The sequence below is a fragment of the Syngnathus scovelli genome, chromosome 6 (assembly GCF_024217435.2).
Source record: "Syngnathus scovelli strain Florida chromosome 6, RoL_Ssco_1.2, whole genome shotgun sequence".
Lineage (NCBI taxonomy): Eukaryota > Metazoa > Chordata > Actinopteri > Syngnathiformes > Syngnathidae > Syngnathus > Syngnathus scovelli.
This window is the reverse complement of record NC_090852.1, coordinates 2,367,493-2,393,227: the sequence shown is the minus strand read 5'-3', so window position 1 is coordinate 2,393,227 and position 25,735 is coordinate 2,367,493. Positions and strand designations below refer to the sequence as shown.

The 25,735-nt window shown below is 46.0% G+C and overlaps 1 protein-coding gene and 1 pseudogene across 10 annotated transcripts in view; both read right to left on the bottom strand.

Moving 5' to 3' along the window:
• The window catches only part of adat1 (adenosine deaminase tRNA specific 1), a 111,699-nt gene that overhangs the window by 72,180 nt on the left and 13,784 nt on the right, over positions 1–25,735 (bottom strand). The window lies entirely within an intron of this gene.
• Positions 1–25,735, bottom strand: part of LOC137840347 (uncharacterized) — a 29,829-nt pseudogene extending 4,094 nt beyond the window's left edge.

The window sequence follows — 25,735 nt, the reverse complement described above, 5'->3', positions numbered from 1 at the left end:
CTTTAGGCAATATTATTTGTCAATTCGATCAAGGGACCCGTCACTGAGAATAGTGGCGTGACATAAATTGTTTGGAGAAGCACAAATGTGATTTTTATTTTTTGATTTCTTTGCTTGGCTAAAAATGTATTCTGTAACCGCTTTAAGCAATATTATTTGTCAATTCGATCAAGGGACCCGTCACTGAGAATAGTGGCGTGACATAAATTGTTTGGAGAAGCACAAATGAAATGTTTATTATGTGATTTTTATTTTTTGATTTTTTTGCTTGGCTAAAAATGTATTCTGTAACCGCTTTAAAGCAATATTATTTGTCAATTCGATCAATTCATGTAACAGAAAGTAGGTCAAAGGTGAAAAGGGGAAGTGAAAGGTTTTACCACTAGCTGTGCATTTGGTGGAAAGTACTGCGTGGTCAGGGCGGAAACAGCTGCTAAAGGCCACAGATAACGAAGCGTGGGAGAGGCTGGCCAGTTCCCTCTATGGGCGGGGGAAGACTGGCCAGTTCCCTCTATAGGCGTGGGAATGCTGGCCAGTCCCTTCTATAGGCGTGGGAAAACTGGGCAGTCTTACCCTATAGGGAAAGTACAGGAGAAAAGAAAGGGGAGGGGGGGGGGACGGAGAGGTCTATAAAAGGTCCTGCTGGAGTAGCTTCAGGGCTTTTTTCCCCCAAAAGAGCGCTTATACATGAAGAGGCCCGGAGGAGTTTCAAGATTTTTTCCAAAGTCCCGAAGATCTTTGTGTGAGACGCAGGATCGCTGGACTGAAATTAACTTGGATTTACTCCCAAAAATTGGACTGGACAACTTTATAGGAGGAATAGGTGAGAGGGATTTATATTTTTTATGTATTTTAGCGAGAGGGGGGAATAGTCATCGGGCCGCCGGATTCCTCGTGGCCAGCCTGTTTCTTTAATTTGGATTTTAGAAGCAAGATCGAACTGATCACTCGACTTTGCTTTCACCAAAAATAGCACGCAGCTGGTAATTACCGCTTCCCTTTTTTATGAACTGTGTTTTGCAATCGAATTGTTCTGGGATTGAATGATTTTATTAACACGGGTATCAGTGAGTGAAATTGTTCAGTTTCTGGGGTAATTGAGATTTGTAATTCTATTCCATGTTTCTTCAATAAATGTGTTTTGTATATTACTTACTTCGTTGTACGCGGATTTGTACTGAATAGGCAACCGAAGGCGCGGCCCAGTTCCCCTTTTTGACGGGCCGCGTAAAAAGTAACTCTGAGCAAGTTAGAGAATTAAATATTTTTCGTAAATATTTAACGGAAGAGTTGAGTTCGTTGAAAGTGAATTCGGTTGAGAATTTACTTCCTTTAAATAACATAACGACGATGATTAAAATAAATCAGTGAAGTTGGTGGAGGATAAAAATATTTCGATTGTCCGTCGGGCGCGGCCCAGTTCCCCTTTTTGACGGGCCGCGTAAAAAGTAACTCTGAGCAAGTTAGAGAATTAAATAACTTTCGTAAATATTTAACGGAAGAGTTGAGTTCGTTGAAAGTGAATTCGGTTGAGAATTTACTTCCTTTAAATAACATAACGACGATGATTAAAATAAATCAGTGAAGTTGGTGGAGGATAAAAATATTTCGATTGTCCGTCGGGCGCGGCCCAGTTCCCCTTTTCGACGGGCCGCGTAAAAAGTAACTCTGAGCAAGTTAGAGAATTAAATAACTTTCGTAAATATTTAACGGAAGAGTTGAGTTCGTTGAAAGTGAATTCGGTTGAGAATTTACTTCCTTTAAATAACATAACAACGATGATTAAAATAAATCAGTGAAGTTGGTGGAGGATAAAAATATTTCGATTGTCCGACGGGCGCGGCCCAGTTCCCCTTTTTGACGGGCCGCGTCAAAAGTTAAATAGGACACGATCAAAAAATAGACTTGCCTTCCAAATTAATTATTGGGCAAATCTAAAGACAGCACGACATTTTTATTCGGTTTAAGAAAGTCGCTATTCTCTTCGAAGCAATTAAGTGGGGTGAAGAACTCCGACGGTCAAGTGCTAGATCTACGTATACGAAGTTAGAATTAATAATATAAAGGGCATTAATTTTCTTCTTAAATGCTATTATTGTCACACTTTTATTAATTCGAGTCTCTTTCGAATAAAAAAGTTGGTCGGCTCGCTGCATGAGCGACCAAGTGGAACGGACCCATATCAACATTTACTTCGGCAAAACTAGTGCTTGGGTGCGCTATACAAACGAATCCCTGAGGTCTTAACAAAGACATCTAAAAAATATCCGTAACGAATAAGAACTTCAAACATTAGCGGGGAGCCATCAATACGATGCGGTCACTTCGAAGTCCTGCCTCGAATTGAGTTACTCGGCACGCGCTTCGGGTGACTTGAGAGGGATTGGCGTCGTACAGAAATTAGATTGATTCCGGAGGAGTTAATTTAACTCGGGTGGTTAGATTACGGACGAATCTCCGAACCCGGCTAAAACAAACCCGTTACTGGGAAGCCGGGGGCACCTGATTGCAAGAGGTGCATTTGACATTTTGGCGCCCAACGAGTAGGAGGGGGGTTGTGAGTAAAAGTTTAGAAAAAAAAAAAAAATACAAATGAGACAATAGAAGAACATTTGTTTTTTTGTTTTGCTCACAGCTCCAAAACGAACCTGTGTGGAGTTTTTCAGTTTTTTCTTCCCAGAAACTGTCCTAATTCCGCTCACTGATACAAACAAATGTCAGAACGGCCTTGAGTGACATAAGTACAGTCTCTTTAAGGAATAGAGTTTCCTAGAAAAGAACCTTATTAGCACGGGAGGATTAGAACTGTATTGTGTCATAGTAAACGGTGACCGTTGCCCCTCAGCACATTACTTTAAGCATGAGTAAGGAGGAGTTCCTTCACAGCTTGTACTTGTATGGGGTGCTGAAAGTAATGTTTGTAGTATACGCAGAGTATGCAGCAGAACTTGCAAAAGCCAGAGGGGCCGGTACATGGGCACGGATATTGGGTATAAATACAGAAAATGAACCAGTCGACGAGGAGCCTGCAAATGTTTTAGATTTCATGCCAAAACCAAAGCCGAGGAGGAGGCAGATAGTTAGGAGACCGACAGAAGAGAGGGCTTTTTATTTTGAAAGATAAAAAAGAAAGAAAAGTAGGCTTTTCTCCTCTCTTCTTTTTCCCTTTTTCCTTCTTAATTTCATTTTATAATATATACTAATTTCCCCCTTACAAGATTTTTGTTGCTGAATTCCTGTGTGGATTACAAATTTTTTTGTTCCCGGACACCTGTGTGGATTACAAGATTTTCTTGTTTCCGGACACTTGTGTGGATTACAAAGATTTTTGTTCCCGGACACCTGTGTGGATTACAAATTTTTTTGTTCCCGGACACCTGTGTGGATTACAAATTTTCTTGTTTCCGGACACCTGTGTGGATTACAAGATTTTTGTTCCCAGACACCTGTGTGGATTACAAATTTTTTTGTTCCCGGACACCTGTGTGGATTACAAATTTTTTTTTGTTCCCGGACACCTGTGTGGATTACAAGATTTTCTTGTTTCCGGACACTTGTGTGGATTACAAAGATTTTTGTTCCCGGACACCTGTGTGGATTACAAATTTTCTTGTTTCCGGACACTTGTGTGGATTACAAATTTTTTTGTTCCCGGACACCTGTGTGGATTACAAATTTTCTTGTTTCCGGACACCTGTGTGGATTACAAGATTTTTGTTCCCAGACACCTGTGTGGATTACAATTTTTTTTTGTTCCCGGACACCTGTGTGGATTACAAGATTTTTGTTCCCGGACGCATCAGAGGATTACAGATTTTTGTCCGCTGAACTCACAAAAGGATTTTTTTTTTTTTTTTTTTTTTTTTTTTCTCTTCTTTCCGCCCTTTCCCTTTTTCCGCTTGTTGAGGACGACAATTGAAGCTCACCAGGAGTAGTAAACGTACATACTCTCCAGACAGTCAAAAATCGGCCACAACGATTCTTCTGAGGCTTGTATGGTTCATGACCCTTAACTGTTGGCGACCCGCTGTGACTTACAGGTTCCCAAGAATTGAAAGGCTGAGGGGCTTCGGGCTGATGATTAGTCGTCATTTCCTGTTCGCTACAATAACGTTTGAATTAGAATTTGCTGTTGAATGTACCCTTGTTAGGATTTCCTGTCAGTAGAAAAACCTGGTGGGAAAAAAGAAAGAAAAAAAAACGTGCATCCCGCCGTTGAGAGCATCAATAAGTGAGGCAAGAGTTCTCATATTGGTGTTCTGAGTAGAGGCGACGCGAAGGGCGCCGCTGAGTAACTAAGAGCTGTATCGTCCCTGTCCCGAGTGCACACGGAAAGGCTTCGAAAAAAGACAGCTCGTCCCTACAACTGAAAAAACTGCTATTCATTAAAGAGATGGCTAGCGGTGGAAGAGGACTGGACCTCGAACCTGGTAATCCTATGGAAGGAACCAGAAAGGAGGGGTCTAATCCAGACCCTCTGAGACGACATGAGGAACCAGCATGTGTAATATTGTATGGAGGAGGCTTGGAGAAGTGGCCTCAGAAATGGACTGAGTACATAGTGGGATCTAACCCGTCGATAGAGGCGGAATGCCTCTCAACGCGAATGGAAGAAGCCATCGAGAAAGATGGAAGATTTTTTGCCGAGCAGCCAGGAGAAGATGGACTAACAATAATAGTGTCAGCCCACCCTGAAAGGGGCTACACTCGAAGAGAAGCACCTGACTGGTGTGAATGGGGGGCAAAAATGGTGGAGGAATGTAATATGAGAAAAATAATAAGTACAAGTACAGATTTGGACTCAATAGTGAAAATGCTGACCAACGAATCTGGCATCCAGAGCGAGCTTGCAACTCCATTACCTGGAGAAGTGCAGGCAGTGCCTCGCTATTACGAGTGCATGCAGCACCTGGCGAGGATGAGAAGTATTTTGGAGAAAAGAACTGATCAGCCGGTATTCTCCAGTGAAGACGAAGAGGAAGTGCCTAAAGAGGAAGAAGGGTTGGGCACGAGCAAGGACACAGAGGAGGTATGGGAGACCAAGGACACCAGGCGCGAAGGCGCCTTTGCACCAAAGCTCAATCCCCTTATTAGAAAAGACCCCCTACCGTCTTTACCGGAAGAATCAACCAAGAAAGTGATTGTGGGCAACGGAGTGCTGATGTGCCAGTTTGTCGGAGATATTTGGTCACTGACAGGAGACGCCCTCATTGTCTTCACCAACGACAAATTCCGTGCCTGGAACCAGACCTTTGATTCACGGTTGAGGTTGATGGCCGGTGAAAAATATATTGAGGACCTACAAGATGCAAGACGGCAGATGGAGCATGTCCCGGAGGATCTTACCTTCATCTTCACAAGTGGGGGAAGATCAAAATATCACATGATAATACATGCCGTCGTGCAGAAGTGGAGTGCGGACCTGGACCAGCAGGATTACCTGAAGATGATGACAAAAATTCTGGAGAGAGCGGTGGATGCTGCCATCGAGAGGGGGGCCAGAAGAATAGTTACGGAAGTAAATGGCGTTAGATCTGGACGGATGTCATGGAAAATTGCGGAAACAGCAATTGCAGGAGCTTATAAGCTGCAGATATCCACCCCGATCACAGCAGTGGAAGGGCTGGAGTTGGTGTTGGCAATATCAGCCTCTCAAAGAAGAGAAAGGGAATTGGTAGCCCTGGAAGCCACATATGACCAAGCGCTACAGGTGGCTCGTAAAGAGCAGAAGATGGAACAGCAAACAAAACGTAAGGTGACAGTCTTGCCTCATCCATCAGCCAAAACAATTCGAACAGAAGAAGAAAAAGGGGCAGCCTCAAGTGCTACCCCAGAATTGCAAAAGAGGACCGTACGGTCCAGGACACCATCCCCAACTACAGGGGATGAGGACGAAACCGTGACCCACAAAATCAACCCAGAGATAACTAAACCGGGGGGGCCGGATCCGGCACCAACTGAGGTCCCGGCTCCCGAGAAACCACCTCAGGAAAGAGGGAGAAGAATTGAAAGAGAGAGGAGAGTGGTTTTAAGATCAAACCGAGAAGTGGCTGGTACCTCTTACCGAGCACGCCTGACGTCTACTCCCAAAAATAGACCCTCCACGGTTCAGGGCCCACGTCAACAAATAGAATCAAGGAACACCGGAGTTGGGGCCACTGAACATGCTCATACATCCCACGAGGAAGAGGGTAATAATGATGGAGAGGGAGAAGACAGGGAGGCGGCCACCTCGAGTGATGACGTGGTCTCCGAAGAGGAAAATCAGGCTTCGGTGATGTCGGCAGTAGGCCCTCCTGATCCTAATGACCCCCCACCGAGAGTTGTGCTAGGAGCAACCCGGAAAGGATTCAAGAAGCAACAGCCGGTGTTAAGCATCTTCCAGGCTTCGGAAAGGCTGGCAAGGGAGGTTCAATTAGGATGGGTGGAAACCAAGGATGGAAGGAAAACCTATATCCCAGAAGTTAGGCAGAAAGAATACCCCTTCCCACCAGCCTGGTGGGAAAAAATAGAAGGAAATATAGACGTCCCGGTGAAGCTAACTTACAGGGAGGCGATGAATGTGTTAAACACACCAGCCTACCACACCCTAGTAAGTTACACAGATTTGACAAAAAATTTTAGGGAAGGCTTTGTGACCGTAATGTATGACGTATTGTTGCGGAGGATGAAGCAGGGTGTGTATGATGCCGCTCAAGCAGAACTAAGAGCGTGTGAAGATTTGGACACACACGCTGTTAATCCCGCAATGTCCACACAAACCAACATAATTGGAAACTTCACCCAACAAGCTCAGCCGAGCACCACACAACTGGGAGCGACTTATCTGGAAAATACAGGGATGCCCGGAAATGACCTGGAAAGAGAGACACGAGCCTTTAAAACTTTAAAAGGAATGGTACGCGTAAAGTACCAAAAAGAAAGCGTCAAAGAATATTTATTGGCAACTTGGCCAGTAATCAAAGACGGTCCGGGCGGAGAGTTGTCAAAGAAGTTGTGGCTGCAATATATTACAGCCGAGCCCATTGGAAGGGATGAGACAGCCCAGGAAGCCTACCAGAGGTGGGTGGATGATGAAGAAGATGACGAAGATGCACATATAACCAGAGCTAAAGAAGCATTAAAACAGGGTCTCACCTTGCTGAATGTGTGGCATAAGTTGAAACAAGTGATAAGCCCAAACAGATACGTGCGAGTATTGAGAGCAGTTACCGAGGACAAGGACACCACTTTTGTGAAGCTGGGTGCGGAGGCAACTCTGGCACGAATCGAAGAATCCATAAAGAAATGGGACAGAGTAACAAAACACTACATGGAGAGACAAAAGCCGAATCCATCGGGCAGCACTCGCACTCGCACAGAAGATACACAAGCAAGTCGGAAACCACCACCACAGCCAACTTATGGGAAGGGGCAAAAATTTAATGATAATCAGAGACAAAACACCCGAGAGAATCCCAAACCCCCTTATGGTAAAGTGAATTCAACTGGTTATGTGGCAAAAGATGTGTATGACAAAATGTCACCAGAAGAAAGAAAGGCCCTGGCAGAGGCTCGCAAGGCTGCGGCCCCTGCTGGGCCCAGAAAATAAGTGAAAAAGAGGCGCGGGTCACCCTGTCAGGCGTGTACAGAGAGGGAGACAATCTCTACACTGATATTGATGGAGCTCCATATATAGTAGATACCGGAGCTGAGGTGTCGATGACCCGCAAAGCCTTGAAAGTGATAGGACACCTAACTGTTATGATGGCAGATGGATCAGTGACCAGCATGCCAATTGGAGTCTGGAAAAGAATCGTTTGGGTGAAAGGGCCCCACAATTTACTGACATTAAGAGACGCCGAAGATCTGAAAAAACCAGCACATCAGCGTCAGCCAGTAAAAGCAAGGTTGGAAAATATTAAAGCAAAAACAGTCCGAGTGGGTCCAACTAAAACCATGCCACTGAATGAGTGGTACAAACCTGTGGATGTGGACTCCGTCCGGATCCAATTGGTCCAAAACAGCGACCTGTCTCCAGATGGGAAGCAGAAACTGACCGCTATATTGGAAAGGGCAGCTGTGGCGTATTTCAAGAACGACTGTGGTGACCTTGGATCAAAATACATCCACACAATTGAAGGAGGAGTGCATCCACCGGTGAGACAATATCCCTTGAATCCCGAAGCAGTGGCTGAAATGGAAACAATCGTGAAGGAACTTCTACAGCTTGGCATCATTCGGGAAGAATCAAATCCAGTGACCAACAGCCCGATTCAGGCAGTGAAAAAAACCCGAGGCGTCCGGGGGAGGATGGAGGCCAGTTATCAACTTTAAAGCTCTTAACCGCCGGACGGTGGCTAATCGAGCTAGCCTCATAAATCCCCAGGCATCCCTAAAGACGCTAAGAGTGAAGAAATACAAATCATGCATTGATTTAGCAAACGGGTTCTTTTCACTACGACTGGCCAAAACATCACAAGGAAAAACAGCATTCACGCATAAAGGGAAATCATACGTGTGGCAAAGATTGCCACAAGGATACAAAAACTCCCCAAATGTGTTTCAATCAGCGGTTTTACAAGTTTTGAGTGGTTTGGATGTTACGGTGTACATCGATGATGTGTTTGTTTCAAATGACGAAGAGGAAGAACATTTGGACTTGCTGCAGAAAGTGGTGGAACGAGTCTCCGCTGCCGGCCTCAAGCTGAATCTCAAGAAATGCCAACTAGCTCGATTCCAAGTGGATTACTTGGGATTCCAAGTGACTGAGAACCTAGGAATCTCAGAAGGATTTCGACAGAAAATTGAACAGATTTCGCCCCCGAGATCAGAAACAGAGTTGCAGCGAATACTTGGACTGTGCAATTATGTGCGGGATCATATTCCTCACTATCAGAAACATGCAAGGCCACTGTACGGCCGCTTGAAGAAAACACCGGAGGGCCAAAAACCAACAAAGTGGCAGTGGTCAGACAAAGACAATGAGAACTTGAATAATTTGAAACAGGCCGTCCGAGAAGCCGTGCGGCTTGAGCCACGAAGTTTGACAGTAAGACTGGTCGCAAAGGTGCAGTGCGAAGAAAATGATGCAATGGTGTCGGTCAGCAACGAAGGTGCCGGTTTGGTGGCCTTGTGGACCTACACCCTGTCCAGCGTCGAGAAAAAATTCCCCCAGGAGGAGAAAGAACTTGCAGTGTTGGCAAGGTACTGGAGTAATTTAAAAGACCTGGCCCAGGGACAAGGTATCAAAGTCCAGACCGGAAGTAACGTGCATCGTTTTCTAAGAAAGACTACAATCGAGAGCACTAAAGCGACCAACATCCGATGGGGCAGATGGGAAGACATCCTACTAGACCCCGACTTAGAAATTGGACCAAATACAACCTCCACAAAGAAGCCGATACCCAAAAAGAGTATGAATGAAGAGAAGCCCTATGAATGGACTCTTTACACCGATGGGTCAAAAAAGGAAGGAGAGCAGAATGCCCACTGGGGGTTTATTCTGAAGCAGAATGGAGTGGAGCGTTGCCGCCGCAAAGGAAAGACACCCGGCAGCGCGCAAGCAGGAGAGGCCACGGCAGTGCTGGAAGGACTGTTAGAAGCAGAAAAAAATCACGCTGGACGCGTAAGACTTATAACTGACAGTCATTATTGCGCGCAAGCTCTCAAATTCGATCTAGCCATTTGGGAAGAGAATGGCTTTGAGGGCGCGAAAGGAAAACTAGTGGCCCACTATGAAGTGTGGAAAAAAATAGCCGAGTTACGGCTAAATTTGAGTCTGGATGTGGTTCACCAGAAATCTCATGTAAAAGAAGGAGCTCATTGGAGAGGGAATAACGAAGTTGATCGATACGTCCAGGAAAGAAGAATAATAGTTGTAGGAGCAGAAAAATGGGACAAGACCCCTCGCGGAAAAGTGGTCCCAGACAAGAGCGTGAGGCAAGTCGTGTCGGCAGTGCATGAAGCACTAGGCCACGCGGGTCCACTGCCTACGCGGAAAGAGTTAGAGAAGCTGGAACTCTGGGTCCCTGACCGAATGATTCGTGCGGTTCTGCGGGATTGTAATCCGTGCAACAAATACAACGCAGGGCGAAGAGGACGACGCACGGACGGATTGACGATCAGGAGTACTGTGCCGTGGGGCTCGGTTTGTATGGACGTAGCTGGCCCCATGGGAATAAGTGGCGCAAAGGGTGAAAAATACCTGGTTGTGCTGGTAGACTCGATGTCAGGACACGTCGGGCTGAAAGCAGTGAGAAAAGCCAATGCAAACAGTGTGATCAAGACACTAGAAGATGGGTGCATGTGGCTAGGAATCCCAAAAGAGTTGAGAACAGACAATGGAACTCATTTCAAAAACGCCCAGGTAGACGAATGGTGTCGCAGGTGGGGAATAGTCAGGGTCTATTCGCCTCCCTATACACCACAAGCAAACGGGGTGGCTGAAAGAAGTATTGGCCTAGTCAAAACCTGGTTGGGAAAAAATGCAAACGGGAAAGAGTGGAGTACTAAACTACTTGATTTGGTTGCAGACCTGAACGGGAGGAGTAGGAGCAGCCGGCCCTCCCCGTCCGAAGAACTCAATCAACGACTCTTTGTGTCCCAGGAAGTGGGCAGAACCCAAGACAGCCCGTCCCAGGATAAAGAGAAGTGTCGGTTCAGCGTTGGACAGAAGGTGTGGATCAAGTCAAGGGACCTGAACAGCAACACGGCAGTGAAGGCCAAGTACGACTGCTCGGACATCGTTAGTGAAGTCTTGGACAGGAACACAGTACGACTAAAGAAGAAAGGTATCCAGGGAGTTGAACAGCTGAAGCCGTTATCGGCTGACCCGATTGAAGCCAAGAAGTAATTTAAATAACATATGGCAACGGACTACAGAATAATCCCGGCCTTCGTGCGCATGGCCGCACACAAAGGTGCGGTCATCGTAAGAAGAACGCCAAATGGGATCCAAACCGGAAGGGCCCTAAATCTGGTGAGATTGGCCAAGCGGGGTAGCACACCCGGTGGACCAGAACATTTTCACTGGACATGGGTCGACGAAGCTTGTGTCATTTGTTTGACACCCAACCTGTTGCCTACTATGTGGTCGGGAGTAGGCTTCATGATGCCACCGGTACTGACCACCGATGTAAGAGAACTGGAATTTGCCCAGAGGAATGAGGACAAGCTTCCAGTCAAAGTGTTAGATGCCATGGTATGCCACCAGTGTCGAATTACCATTTTGACACGAATGGTGTTCTTTTCACAGTGGGAGATCGGACCAACTACGGATGTACGGGCTCGACAAATTAGCTCGTGCACGTGTGTTTGGGACGGCGATGAGCTGGAATATTGCCCCATGTGTTTAGAACACATGGCAAGAGGAAAATTATTGAAAGTCGGAGAAGCAGAGGGATGGCAAATCACCAGGGCAATGACCCCCCTGGCGACCCTCTATCCAGTGTTGGGAGGAGCATCTTGGCCGGCATATGATAATAATCAGGCCATGAAGAACCTTTATCTGGCCTTGGGCCATTGTTGGCCTTGGCCAAGGCCAGTCGGCCGGCCTGCCCCCGACAGTTATACAGAAGAGGCCGACGAAATGGCCTTGTTTGCTCGTGAGTCGGTTCTTTCCGCAGGAGGAACCGCAGTCCTTGGGGACCTGCTTGAGGGACCTTGGAGGCCCATGACTTGGGCTCGGGCTGTAGCCCAGTTGTTGGCGTGCAAGGACGCACCATTGGTCAAAGTGGAGGCAGCCCCTGCGGAAACAAGCCCGACTGTGAGCAACATGTACTGCTATCGAAGTATTTTGGACATGTGTAACAAGGACTTCCAGTATGTGACAAAAAAAGGAATATACTGTTTTGCCCCTGGGAATAAAGTTGGATCAGTCCTTATAGTGAATGAGGGTGAAGCAGCACTGGTAAGGATTACAGTGAAAATGGCCATCATTCCTTACGAAGGAATATATTCACTGGGAATCAAATTGGAGGCCAAAAGGCTTAGCCAAGTTGTAGCCATAAGAAACGCCGGGTCCCAGATGCGGAATGTTCTTAGTGAACAAATACAAACAAGAAAGGAGCACGGCACAGTAGCGGCGATAGAACCTCAAGGAAAGGCCAAGGAGACAGATGACCTTGACCGGTCGGAAGCAAGAGAATGGGATAAAGGTCCCAGCCAGGAGTGGACACAGGGATGTCCAGCTGGAGGAAGCATGTTCCAATCGTTGGTGACGGAGGAAAATCCAACCACTTCTCTCCCGCCAGAAGTAGGAGTCCAAGTGGAAAATCCAACCACTTCTCTCCCGCTAGAAGTAGGAGTCCAAGTGGAAAATCCAACAACTTCTCTCCCGCCAGAGACAGGAGTCCAGAAGGAAAACCTGTTTCCAAAGGCGGAAGGTGGTGGCGTAAGTGACCGACCCGGGAAGATTCTACCGGACTGGACCCCTTTTGATTGGACGAAGTTGTATCCGGCAAATTGCTCTACTCCTGGCTGCGACGGAAGCGGTAGCACACGACCAGGGGCAACTTACCACCGCTCATTTAGAGCTTGTCCGATATATGTGGGGAGCCTCGAGGTGTGTCCCACGCCGGGATGTGATGGAAAAGGAAACACCAGATGGGGTCCGGAGCGTCACCGCACCCTTAAGACATGTCCAGTGCTGGCAGAAATGAAGCGCAAAGCCTCCGAAACCAGAAAACAAGCCGGTGGCCAAGAGAGCAACATGGCAGAAGATGCGGTAGACACCAGGCCGGGGGAACCAGGGCCGTCCACCTCTGATAGGCCGCTAGGAACGTTGGCTCAAGCGGCCTCCTACTATACACTGCGGTCTAAAGAGACAGACCCTCAAAAGAAAAAAAGGGGTCGAGCCGCAGTGGAGGGGTTGGTTAAGCTGTGGAGGCGGCCAGATTCCCAGGGGGGAGACAACTGAAAAAAAAAAAGAGAGAAGAATGTGTACATACGGGTATATGTAAATGAATAGGCATGTAATTGTGTATGTATACATGTGTATATAAAAGTATGATAACAATGTATCATTAATGGACTGTACATAACCAATAACAGAAAGGAAACCAGACGGGGACAGCAGAAGGAGTGACCACCTTGGCCAAGGAGGTGGACGTTTTCCTTGGCACAAGGGAGGAGCCAGGGAAGGAGGAGGGGCTGGAAGATCCCCTATAAAGCCAGGAGAGAAGAACCAGATCTTCATTCAGCCCTGAGAAGTGACCAACCATGAACTTCCCGCGCGGAGTCAAGAGAAAGAGAACAATGAGCCTGGAGAGTGGGGAGTCACCAATGGCCCCCCCAGGCTACACGGATGATCCCGCTGGTTGCAACCCGGTGGAACCAGCGGGTAGGCTGAGCCCCGGGACCGGGGCTTCCACAGAGAACGATGGGAAAAACGGGAGGAATCCGTTTTTTGCGCAAGAGGAGCAAGAGATTTATGCAAACCGGGAATGGATAGCTCTGGAGCCAATCTACGCGAATGCAGTTCCCGTGAGCAGGAATCCAGAGCCAAATTTTGAAAGGCGAAGAACAACTTTATGTGCGGACGGCGGGTATGAGATTCCCAGCACTTCGCCTTTTTGCGACGAACCACCGAATTTACCCGACAACCCTCCAATGGATTGGAACACAATTGAATGGAGACCATCTATTTTTCCTCAGCCAGCGATATCATGGAAGAAGACCCTGATGACGGATTGGCTGACAGCTATAATACTGTCAGTCATTTTGACAGGCATCCTACTCAGCTTCACACTTTGGAAGAGCGCGGCCCGCTATGATCCGATGGAGATGATCAATATCGAGTACGATGGAACGAAGCTCTTCAATCAAACCTGTTGGGCAGTGGACTTTGGAAGCGTCACCGTGAAATGGAATACATCCATAGCACCAGACATCGCTACCAGACAATATTGGACATCGGTGCTGCGACGACGAGAGAAGATGATCGCCTTGCCACTGGAACCAGGAGCAATTCCGCGCGCAGGAGACGAGGAGGAAAGACGATATAAGACAAAAAGGGAAATAGTGAGTGAAGTAACTCACTTTCCCGATCATTTGGGTCTCCTGAATTGGACAGGGCAAATAATAAGTAACATCAGTGCTTGTGATATGAGGTACTTCAAAGCGCCAGAAAACTTTGCTAATCTAACGATAAGCTTGATTTGCAAGAACAAACGTGAAGAGAAAATTGTTAAAAGAAATTGGATTTTAAAAGTGGGCGAGGAGCATGCGGAATGGTATAGCAATGCCTCGTGTGTCCCGTTGCCCGAATCAAAAGGAGGGTATTGGGAAAAGAGTGGGAAAAGGCCGGATGAATTTTCATTCCCGGCCCCAATGAAAAACTCCACGTGCCGTGGCACTTATCCCGGATGGGAGCCGTGCTGGAGTTGTTTAGATTTGGTTTGTGAAAAAACTCAGGATTATTCAAGTAAGCGTCGCCTTAACCGGGTGCCGAGAAGCCTGTCCGACAGCCAGAAGCCAGTATTTTGGGACTGTCAGAGAGTTTTTAGTAGGTTAAATGCGTGTTACTTTAACGTGGGACAATTTTGTGAGAATAATTATCATGTGATAATGTGGGCCTATAAATTCCAAAAGATGAAGTCCCCTGTCGCAGTGTCACCAAGGGGAGGGAGGAAGTTCAGCCCAAATAAGGAACCAGTGGATTTTGAATTTTGGCTAAATAGTTCATTTCCATGGTTATGGCAGGTACAGAGACAGATTGCTGTGCCCAGCAGTGACCAGGGCAGACACCGGTTGTACCCATCGGCAAGGCACTTATGGGTTCAACGGTTACCCACTCCTGCCGATTTGTTGACGGTAACTCCGGGAGAATTTGATAAAATTGACCAATGTGTAGTGGGCAAAATTTATGCTGGATTGCATGGGAAGGATTGGACAGTTGGGAAGTCACCAAGATGTGACCTGGATGAGATCAAGCGATCCGTCTTGGGCACCAGGTGGGTTCACAACTGCGCCAGTCTCTTAGTAAACAAAACAGTGAAAGGAATTTTACAGGCATGGTCTGAGATAAACGTTCGGGACCCCGCCAAGACATGGTGGGGATTTAACGGGTATGAGATGAAGCAATGGGTTATACCCTGTTTAAACGTAACAACAAATTACTGGGTTCAATACCAATTTATGTCAACAGTATATTCAAAAGAGACTGATATCAAGCCCACAGGAATATATTCCCCATATATCTATGTGAATCCTCGGCCCTGGGCGATGACTTGTAACACTGAGAAAACAAAATGTTTGATTGCCTTAGCTCGTGAACAATGTGTTACACTGCCTAATTGGAAAGAATATTGTTTAGATAAATATCAAGATGAGAGATACAGGAGTGTGGAAGGGGCTTTGTGGGAGTACGTCTCGCCACAAAACAGGTGGAGGCGTCAGCCCGCTAGAGACCGGGTGCCTTGTAGTACCTGGGTACAAAATGAAGGATTGCTAAATTTAGGCAAGCCAGTGTCTATCCCCTATCGGCTGCCTGCGCTGATGCAGATTGCTGAGGGGCGTGCGTTCCGAAAGAGTCTGTGTGAGGGGCGGCAGTTTATAGGTTTTGATTGGGTTGGCCCCAATAGAATTTTCAATAATGGAACATGTTTCTCCCCGTCAGAGCATTGGATAAAATGTGGTCATGGAGAACACATTCATGATTGCACTTGGTATGAGAAGATAGGGGCGGCGCTGCAGTCAGCAACAAGTGCCGCGGTTGAGGCCTTTGGGGACGTGATCACTGGTGCGTTGGAAATGGTACTGGGGCCAATCTGGGCGTGGGTGCTAGTAGGGTTTGCATTGATAGGGATAGCAACGACTCTGTGCATTGCCATAAAAGGAAGCATTAAGAAGATTTTATTCGACCCCCGCGAAAGAGGGGTGTCTCTAGTTAGGCAAATGACGGCCCGCAAGAGGGGTGGTCGGAACGTCTTATTAAAAGGAGAAGTCGGGCAGCCGTCGGGCATTCGAGCCTGACAGCTCAGAGACAGGGACTACAAGAGAGAGAAAAAAAAAAAGGGAACTAAAACTAATAATGGCAACAAACAGCTCAAGCGGGTTTTTAGATCCAAGGGGGAGGCCAGGAGCGATGAGAGTGAGTAACGAAGTTCAATATTGGGTTTTATTCAGTATCTGGACAGCCTACTGCTGTTCTGGGTCTTGGGATTTGCAACAACTCACTCGCCCCGTGATTTTGGTCATATCAATATTCAAGGTTTTGATTTTGAGATTTTTATACACAAGACACACGATGGGTTTGGGTCTTTTTGTAGTCTACATGCATGGCCGAATGTATGTTGACCCTAATACACCCAGAGGTATCGCCGAAATTGTATTGCTTATTTTGTGGAGTGTTTTGGAAATGGTGTCAATTTTTGTTTATTATGTTGTTTTCGGGGTTGTCATATTGGAAGCAATATTAGTGATAGGAATGGCCATGTATGTTATAAAGATGGTAGCCGGACTTGACCAGCATGCACGCACCTCTGTCGCGTGGAGATGGCGTACGGCCAAACTCGTACTCTGGTGCGTGATATGGGGGTCATTGTCTGTGTTACTTTGGGTCGAAGTGGTGGACCAATTGGCAATGATAACCTGGTTTTTTACATACTCTGTTTTTTTTCCCCTCCCGCCCCGAGAGGCGGGAGGACGGCCGCAGAGAAGCCCCCCTATTGTATACCAAGGGGCTGGCAGAGGGGTGATTGTTTGATGAAAAATGTTAAAATTTGTGCTTCCATGTTTTACAGACTGTACACTGGTTTGGGGATGCACCTAAATGCATCCTGTGCGGAATGAGCCATATGAAATTGGCCTGGGTGATCGGGAGATCTTATGTGGGAAGCTGTTGTTATCAGGCCGGCTTTAGTTTGACTTGGCTGGTCCCTGACGGTCTGTATGTAAAAGAGGGAGAGCAGTCCAGCTTGGACCATCTCGGATGGGAAGGATGTGCGGAGTTGATGATCACCGCGACTCTGCTCGAGACAACTCGAGGGCCCCTAACAGCATGTACGGTTCTCACGCAAGGAGCAGGAAGAACCCACGGCACCATCTGGCCTTTGATTCACCTGACCTGGCGTCAACGGAACGGCACTCGATGCGTCACTTCGCATTGCAATGTGGGCGCTGTCTGGCGGTGAGCGCTCCTCATCGCTTTCTCCCGGCTGACTTTTACACCCACCCGAACGCGGAATATGGAGCACACCGACCTATGGTGATACCCAGCGAGGCCCCTGTGGGGCTTGTCCGGCCTGCGCGTCGGGGAGGAGGACGGTGCAGAGAGCCAGGCGAGGGTTCCATGAGGCGTCGGGATTCAGACGACAGCCGTATGTATGGAGGGCCTGGCTACGGTGATGATCCTCCCCTCGACTCGCCCACCAGCCCCGTACGGCTGATAAGCCCGCTGGATGTGGATGCAGCTCCTTCTGGGTCTGAGGACGACGATGAGGCTCAAGACAGAGAACGCGAGAGCGACCTCGGGGCTGAGGATGAGGAAGCAGATGTCGAGAGTGTGGCCACAGGGGATTCAACGCCACCGGTGCTGAGAGCCCTCGCGGTGGAGGACCACGCTGACGACGACAACGCTGCTGGTCGGTTGTCGCGCCTGATCAACGCCCTCGCAGAGATCGCCAGACAAGGTGATATGGCGGCGGCCTGCCCTACTTCAACAACCGCTGAGGTTGTGAGTATCTCAGACGGAGACGACGACATGACTGCTTAGCTCGTAACGGGGGAGGGAGTGAGCAGTGAAAATTTATACCTGTTTTTCAATCCAAGGAGGTGGTGTCATGTAACATGGGGGTAGAGATGGTCCAAATGGTAGAATATGGATTGTTCACAGGGATAAATTGACAGAGCTGAAATTCCAAATTTGTCCAAAAGATGGCGCCAGACCAAAACATGAGACCAAAAGAGGGGCCAGAATAAGCTAGACCAGTTAAAATAGAAAAGAGGAACACGGTGTCAGAGTGTAAGTCACGCATGGAGGCACAAATGAAATTTTTATTATGTGATTTTTAATTTTTGATTTCTTTGCTTGGCTAAAAATGTATTCTGTAACCGCTTTAAGCAATATTATTTGTCAATTCGATCAAGGGACCCGTCACTGAGAATAGTGGCGTGACATAAATTGTTTGGAGAAGCACAAATGTGATTTTTATTTTTTGATTTCTTTGCTTGGCTAAAAATGTATTCTGTAACCGCTTTAAGCAATATTATTTGTCAATTCGATCAAGGGACCCGTCACTGAGAATAGTGGCGTGACATAAATTGTTTGGAGAAGCACAAATGAAATGTTTATTATGTGATTTTTATTTTTTGATTTTTTTGCTTGGCTAAAAATGTATTCTGTAACCGCTTTAAAGCAATATTATTTGTCAATTCGATCAATTCATGTAACAGAAAGTAGGTCAAAGGTGAAAAGGGGAAGTGAAAGGTTTTACCACTAGCTGTGCATTTGGTGGAAAGTACTGCGTGGTCAGGGCGGAAACAGCTGCTAAAGGCCACAGATAACGAAGCGTGGGAGAGGCTGGCCAGTTCCCTCTATGGGCGGGGGAAGACTGGCCAGTTCCCTCTATAGGCGTGGGAATGCTGGCCAGTCCCTTCTATAGGCGTGGGAAAACTGGGCAGTCTTACCCTATAGGGAAAGTACAGGAGAAAAGAAAGGGGAGGGGGGGGACGGAGAGGTCTATAAAAGGTCCTGCTGGAGTAGCTTCAGGGCTTTTTTCCCCCAAAAGAGCGCTTATACGTGAAGAGGCCCGGAGGAGTTTCAAGATTTTTTCCAAAGTCCCGAAGATCTTTGTGTGAGACGCAGGATCGCTGGACTGAAATTAACTTGGATTTACTCCCAAAAATTGGACTGGACAACTTTATAGGAGGAATAGGTGAGAGGGATTTATATTTTTTATGTATTTTAGCGAGAGGGGGGAATAGTCATCGGGCCGCCGGATTCCTCGTGGCCAGCCTGTTTCTTTAATTTGGATTTTAGAAGCAAGATCGAACTGATCACTCGACTTTGCTTTCACCAAAAATAGCACGCAGCTGGTAATTACCGCTTCCCTTTTTTATGAACTGTGTTTTGCAATCGAATTGTTCTGGGATTGAATGATTTTATTAACACGGGTATCAGTGAGTGAAATTGTTCAGTTTCTGGGGTAATTGAGATTTGTAATTCTATTCCATGTTTCTTCAATAAATGTGTTTTGTATATTACTTACTTCGTTGTACGCGGATTTGTACTGAATAGGCAACCGAAGGCGCGGCCCAGTTCCCCTTTTTGACGGGCCGCGTAAAAAGTAACTCTGAGCAAGTTAGAGAATTAAATATTTTTCGTAAATATTTAACGGAAGAGTTGAGTTCGTTGAAAGTGAATTCGGTTGAGAATTTACTTCCTTTAAATAACATAACGACGATGATTAAAATAAATCAGTGAAGTTGGTGGAGGATAAAAATATTTCGATTGTCCGTCGGGCGCGGCCCAGTTCCCCTTTTTGACGGGCCGCGTAAAAAGTAACTCTGAGCAAGTTAGAGAATTAAATAACTTTCGGAAATATTTAACGGAAGAGTTGAGTTCGTTGAAAGTGAATTCGGTTGAGAATTTACTTCCTTTAAATAACATAACGACGATGATTAAAATAAATCAGTGAAGTTGGTGGAGGATAAAAATATTTCGATTGTCCGTCGGGCGCGGCCCAGTTCCCCTTTTCGACGGGCCGCGTAAAAAGTAACTCTGAGCAAGTTAGAGAATTAAATAACTTTCGTAAATATTTAACGGAAGAGTTGAGTTCGTTGAAAGTGAATTCGGTTGAGAATTTACTTCCTTTAAATAACATAACAACGATGATTAAAATAAATCAGTGAAGTTGGTGGAGGATAAAAATATTTCGATTGTCCGACGGGCGCGGCCCAGTTCCCCTTTTTGACGGGCCGCGTCAAAAGTTAAATAGGACACGATCAAAAAATAGACTTGCCTTCCAAATTAATTATTGGGCAAATCTAAAGACAGCACGACATTTTTATTCGGTTTAAGAAAGTCGCTATTCTCTTCGAAGCAATTAAGTGGGGTGAAGAACTCCGACGGTCAAGTGCTAGATCTACGTATACGAAGTTAGAATTAATAATATAAAGGGCATTAATTTTCTTCTTAAATGCTATTATTGTCACACTTTTATTAATTCGAGTCTCTTTCGAATAAAAAAGTTGGTCGGCTCGCTGCATGAGCGACCAAGTGGAACGGACCCATATCAACATTTACTTCGGCAAAACTAGTGCTTGGGTGCGCTATACAAACGAATCCCTGAGGTCTTAACAAAGACATCTAAAAAATATCCGTAACGAATAAGAACTTCAAACATTAGCGGGGAGCCATCAATACGATGCGGTCACTTCGAAGTCCTGCCTCGAATTGAGTTACTCGGCACGCGCTTCGGGTGACTTGAGAGGGATTGGCGTCGTACAGAAATTAGATTGATTCCGGAGGAGTTAATTTAACTCGGGTGGTTAGATTACGGACGAATCTCCAAACCCGGCTAAAACAAACCCGTTACTGGGAAGCCGGGGGCACCTGATTGCAAGAGGTGCATTTGACAAAAGCCAGGCAGCGACGATGACTGCTAGGGGGAAGTACTGGGTATTGAGCGAATGTGCGAGTCATCGCGCGTCAAGCAACGACAATAACTACCGGTACGTAAACATTCAATCGCCATGTCTAAATGAATGTCGTTGGCACTTAGAAAATATTCGCCAAACTTGGCCAGACTTCCAGGGGAAGAGGCCGAATTTTCACTTGTTCTGGCCGACCAGAGGAACCAGCCGAGGCGGACACTTTACGGCGGTTGAGTCGTTGGCACTTAGAAAATATTCGCCAAACTTGGCCGGACTTCCAGGGGAAGAGGCCGAATTTTCACTTGTGGTGGCCGACACGGGGAACCAGCCGAGGCGGACACTTTACGGCGGTTGAGTCGTTCGCACTTTGAAAATATTTGCCAAACTTGGCCAGACTTCCAGGGGAAGAGGCCGAATTTTCACTTGTGGTGGCCGACATGGGGAACCAGCCGAGGCGGACACTTTACGGCGGTTGAGTCGTTGGCACTTAGAAAATATTCGCCAAACTTGGCCGGACTTCCAGGGGAAGAGGCCGAATTTTTCACTTGTTCTGGCCGACATGGGGAACCAGCCGAGGCGGACTCTTTATGGCGCGAGTGCGCGGCCCGCTGGAAGTCAAATGAGGCTCCGCGATTTCATCCGCGGTGCTTATAAAGCGCCGATCCGCTCGGCCGGAGCTATTTTCGGCCACCCGGCGCGTGTGCACGGCCTCCCGGCTGTGCCGGGCGGCGTGCGCGAGCTCGCCGGCTGCTGGAAGTCGAATGAGGCTCCGCGATCTCCTCCGCGGTGCTTATAAACAGCCGATCCGCTCGGCGGGAGGTATTCCCGGCCACTTGGCGCGTGCGCATGGCCTCCCGGATGTGCCGGGCGGCGTGCGCGAGCTCGCCGGCTGCTGGAAGTCGAATGAGGCTCTGCGATCTCCTCCGCGGTGCTTATAAAGAGCCGGTCCGCTCGGCGGGAGCTATTTCCGGCCACTTGGCGCGTGTGCACGGCCTCCCGGTGGTGCCGGGCGGCGTGCGCGAGTGCGCTGGCCGCTGGAAGTCGAATGAGGCTCCGCGATCTCCTCCGCGGTGCTTATAAAGTGCCGATCCGCTCGGCTTGGAGCTATTTCCAGCCTCCCGGTGGTGCCGGGCGGCGTGCGCGAGCTCGCCGGCGCTGGAAGTCGAATGAGGCTCCGCGATCTCCTCCGCGGTGCTTATAAACAGCCGCATGCGCACGGCCTCCCGGAATTTGAACACATTTCATCAATAAATTTCGCATATTGAATTTTGAAGTTTAATATAATGCAACAATTGAGCTCGACTTATACAAAGGATATATCATAAAATCGTAAATTTCCGTCGAATTTTAGGGGGTCGACTTATACACCGAGTCGACTTATACACCGGCAAATACGGTATATACATATACATAAACACACATATATATATATATATATATATATATATATATATATATATATATATATATACATATATAAATAAAATTAAAAGGAGAGGATTTTAATTTAAGAATACACTGCAGTAAACAGTAACGTTTTTAGCCCTGATTTAAAGGAGCTAACAGTTTGAGCAGACCTCAGATCTATGGGAAGTTTGTTCCACAGGTGAGTAGCATAATAACTGAATGCTGCTTCTCCTTGCTTGGTTCCTGTTCTTGGGACATGCAACAAGCCAGTTCCAGATGACCTGAGAGGTCTGGATGATTCATAAGGAGCAAGTAGATCAAGCATGTATTTTGGTCTGAGACCATTCAGCGTTTTGTAGACCAGCAGTAGGATTTTAAAATCTATCCTTTGACTCACAGGAAGCCAGTCTAATGACCGGTGTAATATGATCCAGTTTCCTGGTATTTGTGAGGACTCTTGCAGCAGCATTCTGGATCAGCTGAAGCTGCCTGATGGATTTTTTGTTAAGGCCTGTAAAGATGCCATTACAATAATCTAACCTACTAAAAATTAATGTATGAATAAGTTTTTCCATATCTTATTGAGACAGAAACCCCTTAATTCTACTTATGTTTTTCAGGTGGTAATAGGCAGATTTAGTGATAAACTTAAGATGGCTGTTGAAGTTCAGGTCTGAGTCAATAATTACACTGAGATTTATGGCTTGATTTGTAGCTGTCAATGACATAGAGCGAAGATGAGCGCTGATCTTTTCCTTTTCATTTTTAGGTCCAAAAATTATCACCTCTGTCTTTTCTGCATTTAGCTGGAGGAAATTCTGGCACATCCACTTATTGATTTGATGAATACAATTTCCCAGTGCGAGCAGGGGACTGTGGTCATGTGATGACATTGAGATATAAAGTTGTGTGTCATCGGCATAAGTGTGATATGAGATATTGAGATGTTCCATAATCTGAGCTAGGGGTATAGATGTTAAAAAGTAGCGGTCCCAGAATGGACCCTTGGGGAACCCCACATGTGATCTTAGTTCTCTCAGACTCATGGTTTCCCATTGACACAAAAAAGTCTCTATCTTGTAGGTGAGATTTGAACCATTGTAGCACAGTACCGGTAAGTCCCACCCACTTTTCCAATCTGCTGAGTAGTATGTTATGATCAACTGTAGCAAAACCGGCACTGAGATCCAGTAATACCAGGACAGAGAATTTGCCTGCATCATTATTTAAATGAATGTCATTTAAGACTTTTAAAAGTACAGTCTCGGTGCTGTGGTGTGGCTGAAATCCAGACTGAAATGTATCGAAAAGATTGTTTTGCAACATAAAAGCATGGATTTGCTGGAAAACAACCTTTTCAATGATTTTCCCCAGGAATGGTAGATTTGATATTGGCCTATAGTTACTAATTGTTGTGGCATCCAGATTTGGTTTTTTTAAAAGAGGTTTTATTACTGCAGTTTTCAAAGCCTGGGGAAACTGGCCTGCTTGAAGAGAACTATTTATTATCTGCAGTACATCTGGAGCTATGCAGATAAAAACAGTTTTAAAAAAGTTGGAAGACAGAGTATCAAGGCTGCATGTTGTAGGCTTTAATTTTTAAACCGTTTCTGTTAGAGTTGTATAATCTATGAGGCTAAAATGTCCTAGATTGACTATAGGACAGGAAGGCGCAAGTGTTATCATTCCTGAGCTGGAGCTGGAGCTGCACACTGCTTGTCTTATCTGTAATATTTTGTCTGTGAAAAAGGCTGCAAAGTCATTGCATGCCTTGTTAGACAGCAGTTCAGGAGGGACAGACGCTGTACCGTTAGTTAGCCTGTCCACAACAGAAAAAAGTGTGCGGGCATTATTGCTGTTTCTATTGATAATCTCAGAAAAATATGATTGCCTGGCATTCTTCAGTTCCTGGTTATACCTGTGAAGACTCTCTTTGTAGATATTGCAATAAACCTGGAGTTTGTTTTTTCGCCACCAGTGTTCTGCTTGTCTACATACGCTTTTCTGAGCTTTAACCAGTGTGGCGTTTCTCCAGGGTGACTTTTTCCTACTTAACAGAACTTTGGTCTTAATTGGGGCGATAGAATCAATAACAGTCTTAACATTGGAACTAAAACTGTTGACAAGGTCATCAACTAGAGCCCAGGGAAGGGTCGGTGATGGTGTAAAACCCTGGGTGAATAATGCACAGGTGTCATCATTTATATCAGTGGTTCTCAAACTTTTTCAGGCTAGCGCCCCCTTGGCTCCCCAGTGAATTCCTAGCGCCCGCCCCACAGATTTGGTATGCTGCAATTTGAAAAGAGAAAGTGAACCAATTTATTTTTTAGCAGTTTTAACTGTTTCAGCAACATAGAATGGTAAATAAACATTTTCTTCCATTTACTCACAGAAAATGGTGGCGGACGTGATCTAGTTTAGTTTAGTTTAGTTTAGTTTAGTTTAGTTTAGTTTATTGTTTAGCACAAATAACAGTGCAAGGAGGGAGATGAAGCCTAGGGCTTGTAAGAAGCTCCACTCCTGTTATATATACAAACAAAGTGCAGAAACAAACAAAGTGCTGTGCAGTCAATTGTCATTCAAGTGTTTAAGAAAAGAAAATATATATATATAAGTAAATAAACAAAAGCATAACAAGCTAAATATAATTTTTTTCATATTTATATATGCATATATACGAGTGTGTATGTATACATACATAAACAGATACACGATACAAAAATAAGAAACAAGCGAAACAAAATAGACACTTATCGATGTTGAAGCAATCAAAGAGACAACAGATAGGAATAGCTAAAAGGGAACATGTTAGAGTTGTGCACACTCCAACTTATTTTGCAAGAACCAAACAGGAGACAAGTAAGTCCTCTTAAGCACCTGCAGGTGGAGAGTCCATTCATCGCTGTCTGAACAGCGATGATCGAATGAAGTCTGACTCAGGCCTCTTGCAGGAGCATTTTTATTGAGAGAAACAGAGTGGGGGTGAGAGTGGACAGGTTTGGTGAACCCCCGGCCTCTGATAAGATCAGAGCAGGGGGTGTTTTACACTGTTGTGGGAAACAGAACAACTTTGATTGCTTCCCCTGCAGCTGGTCAATCAAGCAGAGGAAGCAACCACTTCATCTTACTCTGCATTGTGAGGGCAAGACAAGATTGATTTAATCATTATAGTTTACATTCCAACATAATCCTACGATAAAGATAACCTGGAAAACCCTAACAGAACAGAAGAACTGTAAACAGAAAATAACAAAACAAAACAAGGAAGAATCTGAGTCAAAATTGTGGATTAAGTTGATGATCATAGTATGGATCAGCTGAGTGCGGTGGAGTAATTATGGACTAGTAGGACCATGAGTGGAGAAGGTGGTGCACGCCACCCTCGCCACCCACACAATGACACACGCGCGAACACGCATATATGCACACACTCATGCACACACAGGTACAAAGTCATATATGTACATTCGTAACAATATATATCAGTGAATGCACCACCCTAACCAGCTCAACACAACACAACATGGCGCGTTCTGGCGAGTCCCCAATTTCATGTTGACTTGAACTCAAGATGATGTTGACCGCCAGAATGCGGTTTTTATTATAAGATAAAATTCTGAACATTACAAGCTTGAAATTACAAACTTTTTGCTTTTTGCTTTTTGCTTTTGTTGTCTATGCTGTCTATGTAGTGACTACATAGACTTCGGACTGCCGCCCCCCTACCGCCCCCTTCAACTTCTGACTTCGA